At 32.7% G+C, this 25,770-nt stretch overlaps 1 long non-coding RNA gene across 9 annotated transcripts; it reads right to left on the reverse strand.

Annotated features, from left to right (window-relative positions):
* Positions 1 to 1,455: 1,455 nt before the first annotated feature.
* LOC129927198 (uncharacterized) lies at positions 1,456 to 23,313 on the reverse strand. 9 transcript variants are annotated; one of them, XR_008778800.1, is made up of 9 exons: positions 23,036 to 23,313; positions 22,759 to 22,843; positions 22,322 to 22,515; positions 21,503 to 21,627; positions 21,062 to 21,239; positions 5,788 to 5,826; positions 4,581 to 4,857; positions 3,460 to 3,617; positions 1,456 to 3,331 (listed from the first exon to the last, which is right to left on the reverse strand). It is a non-coding gene; the product is annotated as an uncharacterized LOC129927198 (long non-coding RNA). The 9 variants fall into 9 exon arrangements; XR_008778799.1 differs by having other exon boundaries at positions 22,759 to 22,862; XR_008778796.1 differs by having other exon boundaries at positions 22,970 to 23,313.
* Between the last annotated feature and the right edge of the window lie 2,457 nt (positions 23,314 to 25,770).

The raw sequence follows: 25,770 nt of genomic DNA on the forward strand, positions 1-25,770 counted from the left end.
CTGAGTATGTGTCTTTACCTGAGTGTTTCGAAATATTACCAATAAATAATCTTCAAAAAAACGTTTTAGAATAACATGAAGAGACAATGTTTATTTAGCTTCTTCATCATAATGATAAGAAGATATTTAAATATAATTGAAAAGAAAATATTTAAAATTATTTATTTTTAATATATTTGCATTTTTGTTTGTTTAATCGGTAGGCTCACCTGAATTCTGTAGGTTTTTGCAGGCCGCATGTGGCCCGCAGTCTTTAATTTGCCCAACCCTAATCTAAATGAATAAAGTTATTTTGATTCTACACAATCTTCTACTACTAAAAGTAATATCAGGACTACCAATGTACATTAGTTTTTAACTAAATATTTATTTGCGCAGCAGTTTCAGTTTTATTGTGACATTCCAAAAAGTTGTTAACTTAAATAATCAGTGCCTCTTATACATTGATTTGATTGACTCATTTTGATGTATATGTATACCTTGTAATCAAAGTGGCATTCATTTTTTTTTAAAATTGTAACTGGTCTGTGCTAAATTACTGAATTCATATTAAAAAATAACTATTAATGTATTTGAAAGTTAATGGTAAAGGGAAGTAACTGCAACAGGTCATTGTGCTGGACTCAATACAACTTGAAATGTACAGTAATTACTTCAATGAACAAGAAGAATTTTAATCAGCCTTGAAATTACCAAAAAAGATATGACAAGGAAATGCTATTAAGATCTAGTCAGTGATTACCCTCTACAAACTCTTAGCCAACTAATCTAATTGACTTCAATATTCAATAATTATCAAAAAAAAACAACCCATTCCACAAAGACAAAGTGAATGATAGACAAAAAATGGGAAAATCTTTTTGATGTAGAGCAAAATGTTAATATATTCAAGTTAAAGTAAAACGCCCTTTTCAGAATTTGCTATCTGTATGACAGATGATATAAAAGTCATCTGTTTCTGTGTCTTATGGTCAATGAGGGTGTCAGGTGGCCAGCACAATGACCAACCACCTTTACTTTTCTCCACTAAATGTCAGGAAGCCATTTGAGCTGGGTGGACTGAAAGGTGCCTAATAGTCCTAATATAAAAAAAAACAACAGTCTTCAAACCCTAGACCCATGTTTGGCAGCCAAGCACTTTACCACTTAGCCACCACACCTCCAAGTGAATTCTATAGAAACTTTTAACTGTTTGCTCATCTTTCATTCTACAACTAAAGCAAGGTAATTATGTATTGTTAGGGACAATGCTGTCTGGAATGATTCAAGAGAATATGTTAGCCTGGCGGGGCCTAAGGTCATGTCTAGCCTGGGATAACAAGAAGTTACAGTTTCCAGATTGTAACACTACTGGGTGGGTTGTATCTGTGCACCTCTGGGTTTGAGTCATCTAAGCAACCAGACAACTAAACTAAACTAACTATCAAACTAAAAGAAATCTAGAAACATAAAGAAGAAATTCAAAAATGAGACTTTAATTTCAATGACTAAGGCAGCAGTTACAATCTAGTACATAAACATTAGAAGTGGCCATCATGACAGCACTGGGCAGGGCTTGGCCAAATTTTTAAAACAAACTTTCACATTTTAGAAAACAAACTGCCAGTTATTTTGACAGTTGTTCAAAATATAAAGTAGATTTACACATAGTAAAATTTTTAAAAATATATAAAAATTCTGAAACTTACAGGCAGTCCCAGGTACAGAATAATTAAAACTGACACAGAGACCACTGGTCAACAGTACAGGAAACAGCATAGGCTCTATTTTAAGTACTCCACCCTAACCCATATAATAGGCAGAAATACAAGTATACAGCTTAGCACTAGCCTACAGAAATAAAATTTAAAATACATAAAAGTAGCTTTGGGAGCGCCAGTTCACAATTATAAAAATTTACCTGTTAATAAAGTCTAGGTCTAATGTTTGTTTTGTTGGTTTTACATGTGTTCCATCAGAAAGAGAGATAACATCTTAGCCGTAACCTCCAACAGGACAGTGAGTGTTAACACCAGAGACTATGGAGATGACAAAGTGGATACCCCATGATCACCAATAGATAATACAAAGTGAATTAGTATTTGAAAATTTTAAACACACTAAGGGGATAAACTCATTGCTTTAGAGAAGACTGACAATACCAAGTAGTAAATATTATTATACTCTTTATTTATAGCAAAATATGTAGGTCCTAGCTGGGGAATACTGCATACTTCTCACTAATCTTCGGACTTGAAGATAAGCCTTATTATTATTATTTATGAAAAATTTCTCCTCTAAGAAATCAGACAAAAACTCAAAACTGTATTCATGGTAACAGCAAAACATTTATATTATAACAGCATAGAATATGTTAACAGTTTTATTTTAAATATAATAATATAACAATATTATAATAGAGCTAAATTAAGTCGCTATTTATACTGTAAAAAAATTGTGCAGGGATGTGACACAAAAAATTATATGATAGCACACTAAAGCAGGGGAGATAACAAATTGAATTAAAAGCATAATCTAGCAAGGCTTTGGCGTTGTGACTGTACAGAGTATTGAATGTTAACTGAAGACACGTATAGTTGTTACAACATTTTCCGGTGGAAGTGACGTTCTGCTTTAGAATTAATGAATAATTAAAGATATACAAGTTTGCTTAATACTGGTACAATAATAAAAACGATAATATACCAAAGCACCTTCCTCCTTCAAAATACAAAAACAATGTAACTGAAACAACAAGAAGATTGAGGGAAAAAAAAGGAATATTTAAAAAAAAAATGAACAAATGACTGGACTGATTGTCAAGATATACCTAAATATAGAACAAGATTTATACAAGTCAATTATGGTGATTCCACCTAAATAGTTCTCACTAAGTACATCACTTGAGTACTTGTACCTGTTCATTGTTCTATCCATTGTATCTGTTAGGTTTTCTGACCTTGCGACCACTTCCCGTAATGTAACCATGTTGTGAGGTTGGGTTACAGGGTTCAGGATGTATAACTGTGGGTGTAGAAGTATTTGTCGCCACTCTAGTAGGTGAGGTTAGGAGCATTCTTCATTGTTTCCTACTGAGTCCCATATTGCAGCTTGGTCACTAAAATTGTCTTGAGAAGGTCTGGTTTTGAAGTAGCATTAGGGAAATGTTAATTTCTTTCAGACGCAGTAGGAATGTAAAAACATCAATGCCAATTAGCAATCAAAAGATAATGACAGGTTCCCTTAGAGCACAAGGAAGTCTCTAAATGATGGTAGAAAAGGAAAATCTCTAATAGATCCGGTGTGTCTGTGTCTTTGCCTCTAGGAATTGTTTTACTTCTCAAGATGTTCACTGTCAATACAAGAGAACAAAATTTGATAAAAACATTTTTATAGTCAGTGAAACACAAAACTTGGCAAAGCTTTACTCAGGGGTTTAGTATGAAGAAAATATAAAGAGATATACACAGCATTGCTTACCATTGTATTCCATACATCTCTTGACCCATTTTTTGGTTTACATTTCATCTTCATGTTGGTCTACATCTTCATCATGCTGGTCTACATCTTCATGTTGGTCTACATCTTCATCATGTTGGTCTACATCTTCATGTTGCCTACCTTTTCATCATGTTGGTCTAAATAAGAATAAAAAAATTAATAAGAAAAACTTTTGCCTTGAAAAGGAAAAAAAAATTCTTTTGTTGCTTTTCTTTTCATGTTAAACAAAACTATTATGATGATGCAGGTTTCACTTTATGTTTTAACTTAGTATTTTATGAATAAACTTTTAAGAAAAAAAAAATACACCCAAGACATCTAATACAGCAGCAAAGAATAACAAACAAACAAATAAAGGAACTTATTGGAGATTTTCAGTTATGCCAGAAAACAATAAATAACTAGCTATGTAGTGTATCTGGTGTACAGAATACAGAAAGCTTTAATATTTAGAGTGAAAATTATGCTATTAAGTTTGTGCATTTCTAGCAAAATGAAATCACAACTAAGTTCTTTTGCTTGCAGTACAAACTCATTGGTTTTGTTGAGTTGGCAACAGCAGTCTTTCCTTCAAAATCTCCAGGTTTATTCTTTTTTTTTTATATATATTTTTATTTCACTTTATATTGTTTCAGCAAATCTCTTTATTGTTTGCTTTTCTTTTTCTATCCTTATCTATTGTATTTCTTTTAGAATGTACTTAAAAATCAAAAAGTAAGCTAAGAGCAGATTACTAAGTTTAAAATTCCCACCAGATAAGATCCAAACAAATGAAAATTTAGTTTGATTATGATTACCCGGAGGATTACCACTATAGCAACGACAATATAGATACAAACAGGAACAACATTCACACACAAAACATACAAAGACACAGTCATACACAACCACTGGTTAATAAACTAAACCTCTTTGTGATGTGACTAATGACCATGAAACACACTGACAGAAAGTGGAGTAAAAGAGTTATAAAATCTTTCTGTTCTAGCCTTAATGAAGAGGAAGCGACTACTTTATCCAGATCTGATGTAACTGGTTTAGTGGCTGCAGATTGTCCTCAAGAATGCATAAATGAGATCAGATGTTTCAACATTACTTACATGTACATTGCACTTGATATTCTTGTCGAATGTTTGACATGTTTTGAATGTTTCTTGAGAGCTGAAGAGAATCTACTTCCTTGACCAAATGTTCAGCAGAATAAATGTCATCAGGCAAGATATGAGCATCAAGATGACCATACACAGTCCAGTGCACATATCACATGACCAGGCAGCCATCCTTTCTTATGAGAAGACAAAGTCTTAGTGTAGTGACCTCTCTTGCTTAAATTTTTTCTTGTAACTTGGTGCACAAAATAATTGAGAACTGAAATGACTTCAACAAAAAGTTATGAAAATCTAGGAGAGAAAAAAATTCTAAGTAGAGGAAAAGTGACAATTATAATACACATTTTGTTAATGTTTTATTTCTTTGATTTTATGCACATCTGCACAATTTAGGCCATGTCGTGCCTGCAGTCCCTTAAGGACTACTCTCTCTCTCTACATAACAGGGGCTAAATTCTATACAGTTAAATCATTAAAATCAAGGTCTATTCACAGTTAAAATAGTAAGGGTAGTAAAAATTTAATAATTTGGTAAAAATCTAATGTAAATAGTACATGAATAAGATAATTCCCCTCTCCCTTTTCGAGTTAGTTGTTAGTAACACCAGGTTAGTAGCAACAAAATCATGTAGAAATAGACATGGCTTTATTTAATTTAGTCTGACTGTTGTTGACTTGTAGCACCAAACTGCTGGTAGGCAACTAAACTGTTGAAGGCATAATATATCTTAGCTAATAAGAACTTGAACAACTTCCTTGTGAACAAAACTAAATATAACATTTATAATACTTGTGATCACATGAAATAAATGTAGTAGACTTAAGTAATAAAATTTCTTACAATCTAACTCACTACAATAACACAACCTTTCAGTCTTACATTCTGGAGTCGTCTCCCCTAACTAAGACCCAGTGACGACAATGCCACTTTTGCATCATTCACATCCAATCGCTTACCTCTTACCAAAGTCACCATAAAAACACACACACTCCATAACACTTCTGCTTGTCCAACATTCTTTCACTGAATCAAGCCCCAAGCATCCTACTTGTCCATATGTTAGACTTTGCAATGACCATGTTTTTAATCATACTAGTTACATTTAGCAGACACTCTGGCACATATTGGAAATAATAGTGCAAATATTATGACTAATCAAGCTTTCAAAAACTCTAAATTAGATTCTTATTTCTGTACCTTGATATCTGTCAACAAAAACAACTGATACATTTCAACCTAAGGAAGAACAAAAAGAATCTGAAATATAAAGTTGTGTAACAAAAACTTGAAAGAGTTCAAGGTAACAAAACTTAATATATAGATATAAATTGCAGATATAGGCGAGAACCTAAAAAATTGGAATTTTATTTTGTAGCTTGATATCTGTTAACAAAAAATTAAACTTCAGTAAAAAGAAGTGTGATTAAACATTTCAAATATATAAATTCATATGTTGCTAATGAAACTGAAAAAAAAAAAGTGGTTCTGGGAGTAATAAGCAGGACTACACATTTGTAAAAACACTGCAGATTATATATAATATATAATAACCATAATCATATATATTTATTTATTTATTTATAATGGTAATCAAAACTAACATAATATAATATAATATATATATATAGAGAGAGAGTTGAATGAATACTTGATGTGCCCCAACAGTTAATAGGACACTTGAGGTGCCACATAAGTTAAAAGGACAAGCAGTTGTTAGGACACTTGTGGTGCCCCAACAACTGATAGGACAAACATGAGGTGAACAGTTGGTATGATGGATGAGGTGCCCAACAATTGATAGGACACTTAGAGTGCCCCAACAATAAGACCATTGAGTTGTTAGGATGAATGAGATGCCCCATGATAGGATACTTTAGGTACCCCAACAGTTAATAGGAGACTTGTGGTTATCTAACAGTTGGTAGGAAAAAAGAGGTGCCTTACCAACTGATAGGATACTTGAAGTGCCCTACCAAACAATAGGACAAGAGGTGCCCTACAAATTGATAGGACACTAGAGGTGCTCTACCAATTGATAGGATACTTAAGGTGCCCTACCAATTGATAGGATATTGAGGTGCCCCATCAGTTATAAGGACATTTGAGGTGCCTAAAAAGTGTTGAAACACTTGTGGTGCCCCAACAGCTGATTGGACAAACTTGAGGTGGACAACAGTTGGTATGATCGATGAGGTGCCTAACAATTGATAGGACACTTGGAGTGCCCAAAAATAAGATTATTGAAGTGCCCAACAGTTGTTAGGATAAATGAGATGCCCCAACAAATGATAGGACATTTGAAGTGCTTCAACAATAGATACGATACCTAAGGTGCCTCAACAGTTAAAAGGATATTTGAGGTGCCCCAATAGCTGACAGGACACACTTGAGGTACCCAGCAGTTGGTATGAGGGATGAAGTATTCCAACAATTGATGACCATATAGGTGCCCAACAGTTGGAAGGTATTGATATTTTTTGTTTTTGGCACATCAGCACAATTAAGGCTATGTCATGCCCATAATCTCTCAAGGGTTATTCCCCCTTCATAGCTCAAGAGCTAAGTTTTATACAGTTGGGTCATTAAAAACAAGATTCATTCACAGCTCAGATGGTGAAAATAGTAAACATTTACATAAATTAATAAAAATCTATTTTTAATATTATATATTCACAATTGCTTTGCCCTATCACAAATCAAACACTCGTAGACAGTTGAAGGATGAAAAAGGTGCCCCAAAAATCGACTAGACACTTCAGATGCACCAACAATTAATAAGTAAATAGTATATTGAAGTTGGACAGTGATTGTAAATTTTGACACAGGCAGACAATATTTTTATGCCAATGTATATTACATATCTCATCAAGTAATAGTCAGTAATTTTGTGCAGTACAAGTATATATATTGCATTGAAGTTGAACTGTAATTGTAAATTTTGACACAGGCAGACAGTAAATTTGTGTATATTTTATATCTCATTAGTAAATAGTATGTAAACACTCGTAGACAGTTGAAGGATGAAAAAGGTGCCCCAAAAATCGACCAGACACTTCAGGTGCACCAACAATTAATTAGAAAATAGTATATTGAAGTTGGACAGTGTAAATTTTGACACAGGCAGACAATATTTTTATGCCAATGTATATTATATATCTCATCAAGTAATAGTCAGTAATTTTGTGCAGTACAAGTATATATATTGCATTGAAGTTGAACTGTAATTGTAAATTTTGACACAGGCAGACAGTAAATTTGTGTATATTATATATCTCATTAGTAAATAGTATGTAAACACTCGTAGACAGTTGAAGGATGAAAAAGGTGCCCCAAAAATCGACCAGACACTTCAGGTGCACCAACAATTAATTAGAAAATAGTATATTGAAGTTGGACAGTGTAATTTTGACACAGGCAGACAATATTTTTATGCCAATGTATATTATATATCTCATCAAGTAATAGTCAGTAATTTTGTGCAGTACAAGTATATATATTGCATTGAAGTTGAACAGTAATTGTAAATTTTGACACCATAGACAGTAAATTTGTGTATATTTTATATCTCATTAGTAAATAGTATGTAAACACTCGTAGACAGTTGAAGGATGAAAAAGGTGCCCCAAAAATCGACTAGACACTTCAGGTGCACCAACAATTAATTAGTAAATAGTATATTGAAGTTGGACAGTGATTGTAAATTTTGACACAGGCAGACAATATTTTTATGCCAATGTATATTATATATCACATCAAGTAATAGTCAGTAATTTTGTGCAGTACAAGTATATATATTGCATTGAAGTTGAACTGTAATTGTAAATTTTGACACAGGCAGACAGTAAATTTGTGTATATTTTATATCTCATTAGTAAATAGTATGTAAACACTCGTAGACAGTTGAAGGACGAAAAAGGTGCCCCAAAAATCGACCAGACACTTCAGGTGCACCAACAATTAATTAGTAAATAGTATATTGAAGTTGGACAGTGATTGTAAATTTTGACACAGGCAGACAATATTTTTATGCCAATGTATATTATATATCACATCAAGTAATAGTCAGTAATTTTGTGCAGTACAAGTATATATATTGCATTGAAGTTGAACTGTAATTGTAAATTTTGACACAGGCAGACAGTAAATTTGTGTATATTATATATCTCATTAGTAAATAGTATGTAAACACTCGTAGACAGTTGAAGGATGAAAAAGGTGCCCCAAAAATCGACCAGACACTTCAGGTGCTTGTAAATTTTGACACAGGCAGACAATATTTTTATGCCAATGTATATTATATATCTCAAGTAATAGTCAGTAATTTTGTGCAGTACAAGTATATATATTGCATTGAAGTTGAACTGTAATTGTAAATTTTGACAAAGGCAGACAGTAAATTTGTGTATATTATATATCTCATTAGTAAATAGTATGTAAACACTCGTAGACAGTTGAAGGATGAAAAAGGTGCCCCAAAAATCGACCAGACACTTCAGGTGCACCAACAATTAATTAGTAAATAGTATATTGAAGTTGGACAGTGATTATAAATTTTGACACCGGCAGACAATATTTTTATGCAAATGTATATTATATATCTCATCAAGTAATAGTCAGTAATTTTGTGCAGTACAAATATATATATTGCATTGAAGTTGAACTGTAATTGTAAATTTTGTCACAGGCAGACAGTACATTTGTGTATATTATATATCTCATCAAATAATAGTAATTTTGTGCAGTACAAGTATATATAATTGTATTGAAGTTGGACAGTAATTGTAAATTTGGACACAGGCAGTAATTTTGTGCTGATGTATATTATACATCTCAAGTAAAAGTCAGTAATTTTGTGCAGTAAAAGTATATATATTTATATATACATTCTATTGAAGTTGGACAGTGAAAAGATTAAGAAGCACTCTTCAAAGTGATGAGCTATATCAGTGCTAGTATTCAATGACATTACAGGAAGATAATCAGTATTGAAATATTTTACTGATAATTTTGATATTCATTTTTATTTTTTATGTTCTATATTTAGAAAGTTGTTGACAGTATTGTTCTTGTCAAAATTTGGTATCACTGATATTGTGTCCTTGTTAAATTTTGTCTTTTTACAATGTGTAAAAAAATATATATATATGATCAGAACATAAGGTTTTAGAGGTTGCAGATTTAACACTAGTAGATTTTTGTGTTTAGACTATTGTTTATTTTAATGTTTACATTGTATTAATATTGTGCACAATTTCTTGGGGTCTTTAAGTCATTTTTATTTATATTTGTTAGTATATGTAGTATTTCTTGAAAATTTTCTGTCTTTTTTTCCTGCTGTGCTTGTTTGTTTTTATATATTGACCAAATCTTGCTTTTGGAACAGGATGTGCTTTAGGGTAAGAGAGTGAGGTCAATGTGTTGCTCGAATCCTCCTCAATTTAATCAAAGTTTTCAGTGCACTGAGTCATCATCATATCATCATTTATATAATTGTAACATTTTGGTATAAACTTTGTTACATTTTTTTTTTACATTATAATATTTTATTAATTTTGTTTTCTCTTTCTATATGACCAAATAATATATTGTAAAAACATAATAATTGATTATGACATTGATTAATAGATTGTTGACAATTTAGTGTGTTATGTTAATCACAACAGTATTGGCTTGATAATATTGTCAGTGATTGTAAACTATAAAAGATATTAGATATCATTATTATCTATAAAAAAGTATAGAATGCGATTGTACTTTTGATAAGTATTAATAGATACATGGATGGATATACTGAACTAAAGAAAGTTGCTGAATCGTTTGGTCTTAAAGATGAAGAAAAGAAAGATGTTCTGACATAAATGGAAAGGAAAGAAAATCAAGTTGATATTGAAAGAGTTGGCGAGAGCACAAAGAGAAGAGAGAAATGCAACTAGATGCTGAAAGAAATTAAAAGGAAGCAAAACCAGACAAAGAATCAGAAATTTAAAAAAAAAAAACAACTGAAAAATAAAAGCTGCAATTCCAAACAAGGGAGACAAAACAGAAACTACCAAGCGTGAACATATAGAGAATATTTACAAAGCACAAAGAGAAGAGAGAAATGCAACTAGATGCTGAAAGAAATTAAAAGGAAGCAAAACCAAACAAAGAATCAGAAATTAAAAAAAAAAACAACTGAAAAATAAAAGCTGCAATTCAAAACAAGGGAGACAAAACAGAAACTACCAAGCGTGAGCATAAAGAGAATATTTATAGGCAAAAAATGAGGGACCTTAAAGAAACTGATGAAATACTGAAGTTATTTTCAGACTATCTGTAAAACTTGCAATTACAATGAAGATACTTGTTCTAATATATTCATATGTAAACTAAGAGGCAAGACTTTGAGTGTTATTAACTCATTAATAGAGAGAACAAAGAAAGAAATGCATCCTGTTAAAAGCAATATTATTGGAATCTAGATCACCAAAGAGAAATTTATTATCAACATTAAAGACAAGAATCTAATTCTCCAAAAATATAATGTACCAAGAAATAGATAAGGAATTGGAAATCAGAATAGGTAACAAAGCAATAATGTTAATACAAATGAAGTTCCAACCTACAGTATATAATATTGAAGTAAAACTGGAATTTTTTCCAGCATATGTTAATGGTGTACTAGTGAAATATACCACAGTCACTAATGATAAACATGTTAAAACAAGATACTATGACAGGTATAACTAAGAAAATATAACAGGTATAACTAGGATAATATGACATGTAAAACTAAGGAAATATGACAGGTAAAACTAAGAAAATATGATGGGTAACAGTAAGAAAATTATGCTGGCAAAACAACAAGATATCATGTCCAATAGCATTTATTGACTGCCCATGGATAACAGAAAGAATCACAGCTATGGTGATGAAAAATGTTTGTCCCCTGATTATTGGAAATATTCACTGTTACCATGTTCATCTTTCACCTCACCAAAAAAGACTGCTTTTGGCATACGTTCATCACCCATATGGAATACATGCCCTGCCCAGCATAACTGTCAGACCAAAAGAAGTCTCTCTATTTATAAGACACAGAAGAGAGCACATGGTTGCATGCGGCTTCAGAGTGAAAACGCTAGAGGTCACTTACAAAGGCAATGATAACTACTGAATTGATGATAGAACTACTCCTGGCTACTCTCCATTTGAATTGATAATTGGATGCAATCCAAAGAGTCCTTTAACAATATTTTTTTAAAAGTTAATTGGAGGCTATATGTTATTAAAGAATGAATTTGAATTTGTAAATAAAGTAAGAGAAAACAGTTATTTTACTTCTAAAGTAGCAAGAGCTAATTCAGATAAGCAATGAAGAAGACAAAGGAACATAAAAAGTTAACACTGCAACATGAGAAGGCTGATAGAAGATTAAGTTTTTGTGTGGTTGGATTACTGGAAAAATTAAAAGATCTGAAATGGAACTTTATAATTATAAAAAAAAAAAATGAAATGGAACTTTATAATTATAAAAAAAAAAAAAGTCAATTATATGATCAATATTCATGTCGATGGAAATGTGGTTCAGTCTTAGGTTTAGTACTATTTTTAATGTACATAAATAATTTACCAAATTGCATAAGTTCAGGAACAAAAGTCAGATTGTTTCCAGACAATTGAATAAGATATAAAACAATAAAAACAACTCAAGATACAGAAATTTTACAAAGAAAATTAGATGAATTACAAAAAAGGGAATCACATTGGAGCATGTCTTTACATCCAGAAAAATGTCAGTTATTTATAGTAACAAAAAAACTAAAACATTAATTTCACTTATCTCATTTATGGCAATAACTCAAGCTCAGATAGGAAAAACCTACCAAGTGTGCAGCCAAACATTAAGGACTCACCACCCACAAAGGAAAAGTCCTAAGCTAATGACAGTAAATTTATCAATTAAATATGTTTCTCCACAACTACTTAATTGCAAGTGCAAATGTTGATTAGTGTGCGTTGCATCAAGAGCGGCGATATTTCCTTTGATGTACACGTTCATATGTTCCTTGAGTGTGACTTAATTATTGTTACAAACCTTCCATCGCAATATAAATGAAGACGTCTAACACACGTCTAATACATCCTTATGAATTTCTTTTTTAAGCACTCAAAGAAGGATTTCACTGGGAATTGCAAATACATTTTGATCACCACATTAAGTGCAGAGATGAAAAATCTGCGAATTATCACACATTTGTACACAAACGTTTGTAGATATCCTCATCACAATTAAATAGAGATGTTTCGAAACATCACTGGTTACATTGCTTCACAATGTCTCAGTGGATGAGAGATGAGCGTGATACAAATGACACAAATCCCAACTGTTCCTGCACAATCATATACATCTGATGGCTTCTATTTTCATCCTTTTTTTTTTTTAACATTTGTTTTGCAAACGTGCATCAGTTGAATAGCTGGAGCCCAATAAAAAGTTTCAGGCTTGCATTTTCGGCTGACTCCTGTTTTGAGCTTGTCGACCGACAACTTCATTTTGATGAACTGACTGTAACAAAATTTGTGATGACGTCGTGTTCAAGCTATTGAAGGTGGTCTACAAGCATCCGGTTTGAGGGCTGAATCAGCCTCACAAACTTCGCACTCAACTAATGTCGAGTGAGTTGAATCAGCCTCAAAGCTTGCACTCAACTAATTATGTCCCAACTATTATTCAACTGAACTGAAATAACCGGTTATTTCACAAACTCATTCTTCTATGATATTTTTATAATGCCTTTAAACATTCCAAGTTATGATGATGCTTTGTCCAAGGCATTGTAGCACGTGAAAAAAGCAAAACAAGAAAAAGGATGTGCACTGCTGGGTTGTCTACAAATGCACACAGACATAACCAACTATTTTGTCTTGGATCAACAATTCAATTGATGATTATTAATACATCTAGTCCTCAGCTAAAAATCCTCATGTTTAAAACATAATACAATATCCTTTCCTATAAGTACAAAGATGGCCACCGAGACCGATCTTCTTTGAAAAAGTCCTCAACTACATCCTTTTAACATGAAGATGGCTAAAGAGCCCAGTCTTCACTTTTAAAATTCCTACGTTAATCATTCCTATGAACACGAAGATGGCTAAGGAGTCCAGTCTTCGCTTTTAAAATTCCTCCATTAATCATTCCTATAAACACGAAGATGGCTAAGGAGTCCAGTCTTCGATTTTAAAAGTCCTCCATTAATCATTCCTATGAACACGAAGATGGCTAAAGAGTCCAGTCTTCGCTTTTGAAAAGTCCTAAGCTAAACATAGTAAAGTCATCAATTAAATGTGTTTTCTCCGCAACTATTTAGTTGGTCTGCAAGTACAAATGTTGATTAGTGTGCGTTGCATCACGAGCGGCGATATTTCCTTTGATGGACAGGTTCTTATGTTCCTTGAGTGTGACTTAATTATTGTTACAAACCTTCCATCGGAATATAAATGAAGACGTCTAACACAGTTATACATCCTTATGAATTTCTTTTTTAAGCACTCAAAGAATGATTTCACTGGGAATCGCAAATACATTTTGATCACCACATTAAGTGCAGAGATGAAAAATCTGCGAATTATCACACATTTGTACACAAACGTTTGTAGATATCCTCATCACAATTAAATAGAAATGTGTCGAAACATCACTGGTTACATCGCTTCACAATGTCTCAGTGGATGAGAGATGAGCGTGATACAAACGACAAAAATCCCAACTGTTCCTGCACAATCATATACATCTGATGGCTTCTATTTTCATCCTTTTTTTTTAACATTTGTTTTGCAAACGTGCATCAGTTGAATAGCTGGAGCCCAATAAAAAGTTTCAGGCTTGCATTTTCGGCTGACTCCTGTTTTGAGCTTGTCGACCGACAACTTCATTTTGATGAACTGACTGTAACAATATTTTTGATGACGTCGTGTTCAAGCTATTGAAGGTGGTCTACAAGCATCCGGTTTGAGGGCTGAAGCAGCCTCACAAACTTCGCACTCAACTAATGTCGAGTGAGTTGAATCAGCCTCAAAGCTTGCACTCAACTAATTATGTCCCAACTATTATTCAACTGAACTGAAATAACCGGTTATTTCACAAACTCATTCTTCTATGATATTTTTATAATGCCTTTAAACATTCCAAGTTATGATGATGCTTTGTCCAAGGCATTGTAGCACGTGAAAAAAGCAAAACAAGAAAAAGGATGTGCACTGCTGGGTTGTCTACAAATGCACACAGACATAACCAACTATTTTGTCTTGGATCAACAATTCAATTGATGACTATTAATACATCTAGTCCTCAGCTAAAAATCCTCATGTTTAAAACATAATACAATATCCTTTCCTATAAGTACAAAGATGGCCACCGAGACCGATCTTCTTTGAAAAAGTCCTCAACTACATCCTTTTAACATGAAGATGGCTAAAGAGCCCAGTCTTCACTTTTAAAATTCCTACGTTAATCATTCCTATGAACACGAAGATGGCTAAGGAGTCCAGTCTTCGCTTTTAAAATTCCTCCATTAATCATTCCTATAAACACGAAGATGGCTAAGGAGTTCAGTCTTCGATTTTAAAAGTCCTCCATTAATCATTCCTATGAACACGAAGATGGCTAAAGAGTCCAGTCTTCGCTTTTGAAAAGTCCTAAGCTAAACATAGTAAAGTCATCAATTAAATGTGTTTTCTCCGCAACTATTTAGTTGGTCTGCAAGTACAAATGTTGATTAGTGTGCGTTGCATCACGAGCGGCGATATTTCCTTTGATGGACAGGTTCTTATGTTCCTTGAGTGTGACTTAATTATTGTTACAAACCTTCCATCGGAATATAAATGAAGACGTCTAACACAGTTATACATCCTTATGAATTTCTTTTTTAAGCACTCAAAGAATGATTTCACTGGGAATCGCAAATACATTTTGATCACCACATTAAGTGCAGAGATGAAAAATCTGCGAATTATCACACATTTGTACACAAACGTTTGTAGATATCCTCATCACAATTAAATAGAAATGTGTCGAAACATCACTGGTTACATCGCTTCACAATGTCTCAGTGGATGAGAGATGAGCGTGATACAAACGACAAAAATCCCAACTGTTCCTGCACAATCATATACATCTGATGGCTTCTATTTTCATCCTTTTTTTTTAACATTTGTTTTGCAAACGTGCATCAGTTGAATAGCTGGAGCCCAATAAAAAGTTTCAGGCTTGCATTTTCGGCTGACTCCTGTTTTGAGCTTGTCGACCGACAACTTCATTTTGATGAACTGACTGTAACAATATTTTTGATGACGTCGTGTTCAAGCTATTGAAGGTGGTCTACAAGCATCCGGTTTGAGGGCTGAAGCAGCCTCACAAACTTCGCACTCAACTAATGTCGAGTGAGTTGAATCAGCCTCAAAGCTTGCACTCAACTAATTATGTCCCAACTATTATTCAACTGAACTGAAATAACCGGTTATTTCACAAACTCATTCTTCTATGATATTTTTATAATGCCTTTAAACATTCCAAGTTATGATGATGCTTTGTCCAAGGCATTGTAGCACGTGAAAAAAGCAAAACAAGAAAAAGGATGTGCACTGCTGGGTTGTCTACAAATGCACACAGACATAACCAACTATTTTGTCTTGGATCAACAATTCAATTGATGACTATTAATACATCTAGTCCTCAGCTAAAAATCCTCATGTTTAAAACATAATACAATATCCTTTCCTATAAGTACAAAGATGGCCACCGAGACCGATCTTCTTTGAAAAAGTCCTCAACTACATCCTTTTAACATGAAGATGGCTAAAGAGCCCAGTCTTCACTTTTAAAATTCCTACGTTAATCATTCCTATGAACACGAAGATGGCTAAGGAGTCCAGTCTTCGCTTTTAAAATTCCTCCATTAATCATTCCTATAAACACGAAGATGGCTAAGGAGTTCAGTCTTCGATTTTAAAAGTCCTCCATTAATCATTCCTATGAACACGAAGATGGCTAAAGAGTCCAGTCTTCGCTTTTGAAAAGTCCTAAGCTAAACATAGTAAAGTCATCAATTAAATGTGTTTTCTCCGCAACTATTTAGTTGGTCTGCAAGTACAAATGTTGATTAGTGTGCGTTGCATCACGAGCGGCGATATTTCCTTTGATGGACAGGTTCTTATGTTCCTTGAGTGTGACTTAATTATTGTTACAAACCTTCCATCGGAATATAAATGAAGACGTCTAACACAGTTATACATCCTTATGAATTTCTTTTTTAAGCACTCAAAGAATGATTTCACTGGGAATCGCAAATACATTTTGATCACCACATTAAGTGCAGAGATGAAAAATCTGCGAATTATCACACATTTGTACACAAACGTTTGTAGATATCCTCATCACAATTAAATAGAAATGTGTCGAAACATCACTGGTTACATCGCTTCACAATGTCTCAGTGGATGAGAGATGAGCGTGATACAAACGACAAAAATCCCAACTGTTCCTGCACAATCATATACATCTGATGGCTTCTATTTTCATCCTTTTTTTTTAACATTTGTTTTGCAAACGTGCATCAGTTGAATAGCTGGAGCCCAATAAAAAGTTTCAGGCTTGCATTTTCGGCTGACTCCTGTTTTGAGCTTGTCGACCGACAACTTCATTTTGATGAACTGACTGTAACAATATTTTTGATGACGTCGTGTTCAAGCTATTGAAGGTGGTCTACAAGCATCCGGTTTGAGGGCTGAAGCAGCCTCACAAACTTCGCACTCAACTAATGTCGAGTGAGTTGAATCAGCCTCAAAGCTTGCACTCAACTAATTATGTCCCAACTATTATTCAACTGAACTGAAATAACCGGTTATTTCACAAACTCATTCTTCTATGATATTTTTATAATGCCTTTAAACACTCCAAGTTATGATGATGCTTTGTCCAAGGCATTGTAGCACGTGAAAAAAGCAAAACAAGAAAAAGGATGTGCACTGCTGGGTTGTCTACAAATGCACACAGACATAACCAACTATTTTGTCTTGGATCAACAATTCAATTGATGACTATTAATACATCTAGTCCTCAGCTAAAAATCCTCATGTTTAAAACATAATACAATATCCTTTCCTACAAGTACAAAGATGGCCACCGAGACCGATCTTCTTTGAAAAAGTCCTCAACTACATCCTTTTAACATGAAGATGGCTAAAGAGCCCAGTCTTCACTTTTAAAATTCCTACGTTAATCATTCCTATGAACACGAAGATGGCTAAGGAGTCCAGTCTTCGCTTTTAAAATTCCTCCATTAATCATTCCTATAAACACGAAGATGGCTAAGGAGTCCAGTCTTCGCTTTTAAAATTCCTCCATTAATCATTCCTATAAACACGAAGATGGCTAAGGAGTCCAGTCTTCGATTTTAAAAGTCCTCCATTAATCATTCCTATGAACACGAAGATGGCTAAAGAGTCCAGTCTTCGCTTTTGAAAAGTCCTAAGCTAAACATAGTAAAGTCATCAATTATATGTGTTTTCTCCGCAACTATTTAGTTGGTCTGCAAGTACAAATGTTGATTAGTGTGCGTTGCATCACGAGCGGCGATATTTCCTTTGATGGACAGGTTCTTATGTTCCTTGAGTGTGACTTAATTATTGTTACAAACGTTCAGTCGGAATATAAATGAAGACGTCTAACACAGTTATACATCCTTATGAATTTCTTTTTTAAGCACTCAAAGAATGATTTCACTGGGAATTGCAAATACATTTTGATCACCACATTAAGTGCAGAGATGAAAAATCTGCGAATTATCACACATTTGTACACAAACGTTTGTAGATATCCTCATCACAATTAAATAGAAATGTGTCGAAACATCACTGGTTACATCGCTTCACAATGTCTCAGTGGATGAGAGATGAGCGTGATACAAATGACACAAATCCCAACTGTTCCTGCACAATCATATACATCTGATGGCTTCTATTTTCATCCTTTTTTTTTTTAACATTTGTTTTGCAAACGTGCATCAGTTGAATAGCTGGAGCCCAATAAAAAGTTTCAGGCTTGCATTTTCGGCTGACTCCTGTTTTGAGCTTGTCGACCGACAACTTCATTTTGATGAACTGACTGTAACAAAATTTTTGATGACGTCGTGTTCAAGCTATTGAAGGTGGTCTACAAGCATCCGGTTTGAGGGCTGAATCAGCCTCACAAACTTCGCACTCAACTAATGTCGAGTGAGTTGAATCAGCCTCAAAGCTTGCACTCAACTAATTATGTCCCAACTATTATTCAACTGAACTGAAATAACCGGTTATTTCACAAACTCATTCTTCTATGATATTTTTATAATGCCTTTAAACACTCCAAGTTATGATGATGCTTTGTCCAAGGCATTGTAGCACGTGAAAAAAGCAAAACAAGAAAAAGGATGTGCACTGCTGGGTTGTCTACAAATGCACACAGACATAACCAACTATTTTGTCTTGGATCAACAATTCAATTGATGACTATTAATACATCTAGTCCTCAGCTAAAAATCCTCATGTTTAAAACATAATACAATATCCTTTCCTACAAGTACAAAGATGGCCACCGAGACCGATCTTCTTTGAAAAAGTCCTCAACTACATCCTTTTAACATGAAGATGGCTAAAGAGCCCAGTCTTCACTTTTAAAATTCCTACGTTAATCATTCCTATGAACACGAAGATGGCTAAGGAGTCCAGTCTTCGCTTTTAAAATTCCTCCATTAATCATTCCTATAAACACGAAGATGGCTAAGGAGTCCAGTCTTCGCTTTTAAAATTCCTCCATTAATCATTCCTATAAACACGAAGATGGCTAAGGAGTCCAGTCTTCGATTTTAAAAGTCCTCCATTAATCATTCCTATGAACACGAAGATGGCTAAAGAGTCCAGTCTTCGCTTTTGAAAAGTCCTAAGCTAAACATAGTAAAGTCATCAATTAAATGTGTTTTCTCCGCAACTATTTAGTTGGTCTGCAAGTACAAATGTTGATTAGTGTACGTTGCATCACGAGCGGCGATATTTCCTTTGATGGACACGTTCATATGTTCCTTGAGTATGACTTAATTATTGTTACAAACGTTCAGTCGGAATATAAATGAAGACGTCTAACACAGTTATACATCCGTATGAATTTCTTTTTTAAGCACTCAAAGAATGATTTCACTGTGAATTGCAAATACATTTAGATCACCAGATTAAGTGTAGAGTCTCAATGAATGAGAGATGAGTGTGATACAAATGACAATCCCAAATGTTCCTGCACAATTATATACATGTAATGGATTAAATCTTTTTTTTTTTACATTTGTTTTGCGAATATGCATCAGTTGAATATCTGGAGCCAAATAAATAGATGCATCATGAGTGGCAACATTTCCTTTGGTGGAAACGTTCATACTGATTGTTCATTGAATGTGTTAGGGTTAGGATTTTTTGCATGCAATTGTATATCATATCACATGGAATAGTAGATTTTTTTTTTCACATTAACTCCCAACATGAAAATATAATGCACATTTTTCCACACCTTAGAAATGAAACAGTTTAAGAGTATTCAAGTCAACTTAATATGTCATTATATTGCACATAATCACAAGAAACCATGAATGTTTTTTGTCACACTATCACACACTGAAGAATTGAAACAGTTTATTTAGTTTAAGATCTACATGAAGTCAAGTCAACTTGTTTATGCAATAGTACATCATATCACTGTGAATTGTAGATCCTTTTTTTTTTGTCCAATTAAGTACTGGGGTGTAAAGACCATGCACATTAACACATAGTTGCTACAATAGTAACTTGAATCATCCCAATCTCCAGTAACTTGAATCATCCCAATCTCCAAGTGGCAAAGTGAAAGTTGATGGTGATTCACAACTTTTCATTTTTGTGTTTGAATTCCATATTTAGAATACATTACTATTGAATTAATCCAAATGACAAAGAATCCAATTCCATTATTTGTTGAAATATATTTACATTTATACAGTTGGAATTATTTCAGAGCAATTCAGTTTTTCTGAAAAATTTAATAGGAACATCCACATATTTTAACTGAAATTAAAATGGTATATCACTAAGTTTAACAAATGAAAATTCAATTTACTTTCATAACTAGACACTACTAAAACAAATACAATACAAATTTCTTTAACTAGACAGGTGAACTTACAAGTTGTGTGTGAAGTTGTTATGTGTTTGTGAAGTAATTACTGACATCATAATATACAAAACAAATACAGGAACCATGCATACATATACAACATACAACTAATGCAGGATATTTAAAGTAACATGCACAAACAACATACAACTAATGCAGGATATTTAAAGTAACATGCACAAACAACATACAACTAATGCAGGATCATCACTTTACAAAAAAATAAATGCTGTGAAGTATAAGAATATTTCTTACCTTATTCTGACTATGGCTCCATTTGAAGAAATGGCAGATGAACTTTAGATAAAACATGTTGATCATTTGTAGATTGGTAGAATCTTTTCACAGTGAGAGAGATGTTTAATGTTCCTCCTGCAGCCTTGAAATGTTCATCCTTTTTCCTTGACCTCATGTTTAATAGACCATTTAGTCCCTAGTTGATTTGAGAAAAACTCACTGTTTAACAGATATATATCACATCTAAATGCATTACCATATAATGCAGTATTGATAAAATAGTGCAACTAAATATTTTTTTCAAATAATTAATTTAAAAAATTTAAATCTAATGCAAACAAATAAATAAAAAACTTGAAAAAGGTCCTAAAACATACAACAGAATTAGGCGCATAGTGTAAAAACAATGTATCCTAAAGAAGAAGCTCTTGGGTTATAGAGTAGAAAAATATTTATTACCTTGATCTGTAGATCAGTAGATAAACTTATGGCAATCAAGGCATCAGTGGAGAATCAGTGCACAATGATTGAGCCACTAACCCACAGATCAGCAACATGTAGTGTCTGTCTTTAAAAAAAACAACCTGAAATGTTGAAGCAAATTTACAAATTGAAAGAAAAATGTCAATAATATATTTTTTAAAAAAAGGAAACAGTAATTGCCCTTGCCCATGTGTATAAATTTTTCTCCTTAATTATTTTCCACATTCTGACAGAATTGTTAATGCTTCAATTCCACCCTGTTATGATTAAACTTCAATAACATTTTTGTTTGTAATCAGAAATTGTTACATTTTGGTATATAATTATAGGACAATGCATGCTCTTTTTATATAATACAGTATACTTTCTAAAAACAAAAATATATATTTAATAAATTGTCAACCTTACAAATCAAAGGGTAAGTTATTATGAAAATGTATGCACTATTCAAACATTCTTACAGTAAATGTGAAGCAGCTCTTGTGTGATTAAGTACACCACTTTATACAAGTTTACATTTTGGTCCTAATTGATTCCCTTTAGAAGAAAATGTATCTTATAAACCTTAAACTAGAGCAATATCTGAAAATTTGCTGGCCAAACAACCCATGGTTAACCATTGACCATAGAAACAGTTGAGCTTAACACTATCTGACCTATGATCAGATGGTCAGAAACGAGTACTCTAAAACTCTAGACATTGTGTTTTTATAATAGATTTTTTATGTTATAAATTTTTTTTTTTTTTTCATTTTGCTAAAAGATATTTGACTGGTACACTAGAATTCAACTCACCTATTGTTCTCAGAGAATTACCTAAGTAACCTTGGACACAAACTTGATCTCCTTGGCCTTGGGCTGACATATCCAGACTCCTGAAGTGATTGAAGTACAGTAAAGTACTACCACTGCAAGAAAGGTGTACACACTGTTTGGCAGAGTGACTTGGCAATGAAGACTTGTATATCATAGGGGTGCATTGCTGATAGCTGGTACCCAGAAAACAGTTTAGATCACATTATCTTATTTGATTGACCTAAATTTTAAACTAATAAGTGCCTTTGAACATTATATTAGTTATGATGATGCATTGTCCAAGGCTTAGTAATGCATCAAATAAACTTGATCACTATAACAAGGAGGTTGTTTAGCAAACTAAATACCTATAGCTTTTATTTTTTTTTTCAATAGTAAAATTTGTGTTGTGAATGAAAATAAAACTTTGTACTCACTGTGTAGCCATCTTCATAGTGAGAGAGATGAACTAGACACACCAAACATTTGTTAATATGTAGTACAGGATTATGCTAAACAAATCTGAAACGTGACCAAAACACTGAAAAATGGTAGAGAAATATGTATAAAAAGTTCTTTATTATTTTTAACATGCAATGATAAATTATTTTAGAATTAGCAGTCAAAGAAAAAAAAAGTAAGTCTTACTTAAGCCTTGAAAGCTTTAATTCATAAAAATGCCAACGAGAAAACTGTTATCTGATAGCAGATTACCAAGGAATATTTGTTGCTTGGTTGACAAATTGGTACTGTTGGCAGCAGAGAATGTGTGCTTGTTAAGCTGATGATATATGGAAACATCATATACTGATGAATGGAAAGTATGTCCAGAATTCTTGATGGCTAGAGAACCACAAGAATGAAATAGGCTTGACTGAAAAAACTTCTGGATAAGCTTGCTACACTGCTTTTTCCTGTTCCCTATAACTTGTAGTTCTTTTCATTACCTACATCTGAGGAGCACTAAGCTCTACTCAGCATCTTAACCTGAAAGTTGTAATAAAATGTGTACAGGCAGATAAGCACAAATACAAGTCTTAGTGAAGTGAGATTTTGACTAAATTTCATAATGAGATAATCCCCAATTGATCTAGCTCTCTAAATGTTAAAGTGAAGAAAATAAGTTTTATTGTTATGTATACATTTGAAACTAATTACCATAAGGCTAAGAGATAACAGAAAACATGTATTTTGAGATTTTGATAGGAAAATATTGGTAAACATTTTAAAATTAGCATGCAAAAAAAGCAACAACAAAAAGAAAAAATGCAATTAAAATATACAAATACATAGAAAAAATATACTTGCTTTGATAGATCTGTAGTAAGAAACTGGTTCTTATTTAACATACATGAAAAGAACTTAAATTAAAAGTAGTTAAATGTAACATTGGAAAGGACCACTTGCCTTAAGAAAAATTTGGTACAAGCTTGCTACAATTCTGATTATTTGTGCTTTATATTTCATAGTTCTCATAATCTGTATTCATGCTCCATTTCTAAATCACTCGGTTGTAAACTGCATTTGAAACTGAAAATGTTATAAAATATGAGAATGTGAATAGAATGTTATGGCTGCAAAGAGAAAGAGTTTGTTTTGAAAATACTGACTTTATTACCAAATTAGTAAGGCTAAATCTGAGTTTACCTATCTCAATTAATAATACATCAAGGTAATGAGGCTTCTCTAACATGCATATATTTAAAACTAGTTACCAAAAACTAAGATAACAGAAAAGTATACGAAGTGTTATGTTAATATAAAAAACAAGTTTAATTAGCATGCAGTACAAAGTCAAAAAAACTATACTATTACTTACTGTGCTGCTCAATATCTATATATACCAATTGCCTGCCTATTCTTTATTAAGCAAGCATCAAAAGAAACTTAAGTCTAAATTACATAAATTATAGCATTTGAAGCAATGTCTTTGGAAAAGAAAAAAAACTTGATCATCTTATCTTCACTACTTTCCATCACAACACCCTCACCTGTTCTTTTGTTGGACTGTCGGGGCACCACACATGATCTATATTAGACTGTCCTCCTTCACTTCACCCACAGGATGTACACAATCTTGTTCTGAACATGTTTAATGTGACATGAAACTTGTGTTGAAGCTTTGGCTGCTAACAACAAAAAAAGTTTTATTTCATTATTTCAAGATGCTGTTAAACTTTAAATTATAATACTCCTAAATCTATCTTGCACATCAAGCTTCAAGAAGTTCAACCATTGTTATGCAAATATTTTTAATTACAAAATGTTCTATAAAATCAGAAAAAAATTTCTTTAAATGTTATATAAACATTGAAAACATATTCTCAAATTGCATGCACAAAAAATAATAAAAAATAAAATAAAACTGAAACATAAAAAAAAAAAAATACATGCCTTGCTAGATCAGTGTTCCACAGCTTTCCTGTTCTTAATAAACATACACCAAAAGAAACTATGAAATTAAATTTAAAATTTAAATTATATTGAATAGATTACTTGCCTTAAATACAACTTTGTGGCATAGCATGTTTCAACTTCTGACCAGTTCCTCACAAGTGAAGGTTCTAATCCTCTGATAACTAGACATTGATCTGAAAATGTTCCAAAATTTAATTATGATAATGAATACATAAAACATTTATGCAGAGTTGTTGAGTTTAAGTCTGTTTGAAGATAAAATTTCAACTTAACCATTAAAACCATTTTTTTAAACTAGATCTATAAAATTTATATGAAGCTAAATGATTAATTATCTAACAATTATTCTTAAAATAATTTTAATTAAAAACATGCTCCATTTGCATGCAATAACACAAAAGGTAAAGCAACAAACAAACAAAAAGAATGAAACTTATAAAGACACTTGCTTTGCTGGATCAGCGGTTTCATCGCTTGCCCTTGCTTAGTAAAAACATTTTTATGATAATAACATTGAAGTCAGAATAGTTAAATTCTAGCTTTGTGAATGACTACTTGCCTTAAAGAATGCCGGCATCCTTGATTCACCATTTTTTTTAAAGTGTTTTCATTTCTTGTCTGTTTCTCAAAGGTAATAATTACTAGCAATCTTTATGATGTTCCCATTTTATATTACAAAGAAGAGATCTGTGTTTTGATCTGAAAGAAAAAAAAATCTGGACAGTTAAAAATTATTTATTGCAACACTCCTGTTTAAAATATAATTGGTTTGGTAATTTTTTTAGATCTAACTTATATTTCTAGCATAACAAGGCACCATCTTTAATACAAAGGACTGTGAGGGTAATGGATAAGTAGACAGTCTTTAATACAAAGGTTATGGATGTGTAGGCACCATCTTTAATACAAAGGACTGTGAAGATTATGGATAAGCAGACACAGTCTTTAATACAAAGGTTATGGATAAGTAGACACAGTCTTTAATACAAAGGTTATGGATGTGTAGGCACTTTCTTTTAAACAAAGCTTAT

The sequence above is a fragment of the Biomphalaria glabrata genome, chromosome 7, assembly GCF_947242115.1.
Source record: "Biomphalaria glabrata chromosome 7, xgBioGlab47.1, whole genome shotgun sequence".
Lineage (NCBI taxonomy): Eukaryota > Metazoa > Mollusca > Gastropoda > Planorbidae > Biomphalaria > Biomphalaria glabrata.